The sequence below is a fragment of the Penaeus vannamei genome, chromosome 9 (genome assembly GCF_042767895.1).
Source record: "Penaeus vannamei isolate JL-2024 chromosome 9, ASM4276789v1, whole genome shotgun sequence".
Taxonomy (NCBI): Eukaryota; Metazoa; Arthropoda; class Malacostraca; order Decapoda; family Penaeidae; genus Penaeus; species Penaeus vannamei.
The window spans coordinates 32,424,038-32,426,537 of record NC_091557.1 but is presented as its reverse complement, the minus strand read 5'-3'; the positions used below and the strand labels follow the sequence as shown (position 1 = coordinate 32,426,537).

General features: G+C 33.2%; 1 protein-coding gene across 6 annotated transcripts in view; it reads left to right on the top strand.

The window, feature by feature from the left end:
• alph (protein phosphatase alphabet) overlaps positions 1–2,500 on the top strand; it is a 46,683-nt gene that overhangs the window by 1,418 nt on the left and 42,765 nt on the right. The gene's annotated exons all lie outside the window — the stretch shown is intronic.

The following is a 2,500-nucleotide window of genomic DNA, read 5'->3' as shown; positions in this document are numbered from 1 at the left end:
GGAAAATTAGATTTGCTTAAACACAAAATGATCTGTGTAGCCAAAGAATAATGAGAATAATGTCAGAATTTAATAAAATAGATTGTGACAAATACTACATGCAGAGTAAGTCTATGGTGATTGGCTTGGGGGTCCAGGGAAATACAATGATTTGTTGGGGGTTTATGAGTGAAGGTTCATACAGTAACACTAGTGGATTCCCAGGAGTGGCTGCAGTAATAAGGACTAGACTTCTTAAGCACTTACCAGTACTTTCACTTGTAACATTTGCAATGGAAAACTATGTTAGAACATGGTCATAAGAGTTGCAAGGTTGCAAAACTATTTATATTGTTGATACTATCATAGATGTTATTATTATTAAAATATTATTGCCAATGCTAAAACAACAAGAAATAAAGAACCTTTCCAATAATCAAGAAAATAAGAAAATAGGTATGTAAGTAGGAATATCAGTTGACTGACAAAACAGTTCTGTAAACACAATTAGTAAACAAAAATCACAGTGGACATGACATTTTACCAACCTGGCATCAATGGATTAAAAGATGTATTTTCACACAAGTAGCAGTATTCAGAATTTTCTCTTATCAAACGGATTGTTTGTTTATTCTTGTTATGCTGAATCATGCTCTTACATCTGATGATTTATCATAAGTGGACCATGTGAATATAATGTCCAGTAAAAGATAAAACCACTATATGTTGTAGAAATGATTTGTGTGTAGTATAGGTAAGCCAGCCAACAATTGCACATGAAAAATTGCGTTTGAAGAATTGTTGGCCTCTAGTTTGCTGGATGACAACCTTTTCTGGATGACTACAGAGAATAATTCCTGTCTCTAAACTGTACTGTATTGGTTAGGGCTATACATTTGAATGTATCATTAGCATACTCTGTTTTTACTGGGATTAAGAGATTTTGCACTTAAAGTTTAGCACGCTTAAGGAAGAAGAGTCGGTTGCACTCTTTTGCTGGATTTTTTGGTAGTTATAGTATTTGTGAGTTATGTTTTTGTATGTGTTTTGATGTTATTAGAATTGATTGGAAATTATTTCAATCGCTCACTACTAATATCCATGTTAACACCTCTTCCCACCCAGTATCCAAGGAGAATTTATTAGAACTATTTTTGTCATCAGAATTAAAAGGTGCAAAATGTTACTCTTGTTAAATCATTCACCCACATGACAAACTGTGTACCATATACTTTTAATAGATTATATTTTACTTCCTGGAATTTTAACCTCAAAATATGAATCCTAAGAGACCAGCATGTGATGGTAAGACAGGGAAATGGAACCAGACAACATTACCTTTTTGGAAAAAGGTGTAAACTTTTTCTACAAGATTTAGACTTGCTTGAGAGCTGTATATCTCAATAAATTATATTGGTATAACATGTACAGTGCAGGCATAACTTTGCATTTTTTTACAGCCAGTGTCAATAGTATAAAAGATCTGCCAGTCTGTCACCCATTTTCTCATAAGCTTACTAGAAAAATATCTAACACTTGGAAATGCAGAACCCACATTTCCTAACCTTACTTTCCTTTGCTTTTAGTTATTAGGTTCATAGCTGTTCATAGGCAGCTTGTTGAAAGCTACCAGGAAGGTGCAGCATTTTAAGATCCAGACAATTGCCACTGAAACCACATTTTTTTCTCAAGTCTTATCAAATGTAAACATTTTGGCTAGATTGAGGCCTTTTATCTGAGACAGTACTCTAAGAGATTCAAAACTGAACTGTTCTCTGTCTAGAACTTGCTTCATGTTTAGAAGGCCAACAGGAAACTATTTCTATATCAGAAATTCTTTAGATTTTATATATAGTCTAGGCAGTTTGGCAACATTTTTCAAATAGCCATGTATTGTAAAATTTGAAGCTTTATTATTGCATTGTGTTTTGACCCATAATCATTGGGGATTTTTGTTTTCTTAGCAAGGAAAAAAATGGTACAGACCATTGCACTTCTTACTGCAGATGATATTTTGAAGCCAGCTGAAGTATGATTGTTGAGTATAATTGTATTGTACCAATATGGGTTTCTAACTGGTTGAGGGCTGAATCCAAGTAATGAGGTTGTATTTTGATGTAATAGTGCTTGCTATGCAAACCCAGCACTCATTATTTTATACCTATTGTTGATGATACCAGTCTATGACCCCCGAAATACACGACAGCAAAAGTTGTGCTGAAATACACTAAAAAGTGTAAGTGTAGAATAATACAATTATAGAAGCTTGTTCTACCCATTTAGGGATTATATATTGCGAGTTTGCATATGCCTATATTTATATATATTGTTATTTCTAATCTGTCAGTGATGTGGCATGAATGCTTTGATACATATTTCAATTTAAAAAGTGTGAGTGTAGAATTATACAACTATAGAAGCTAGTTCTACCCATTTAGGGTTTTATGTATTGCAAGTTGGCATATGCCTATATATATAGTTATTTCTAATCTGCTACCCATTTTTAATTCACAATATCCTG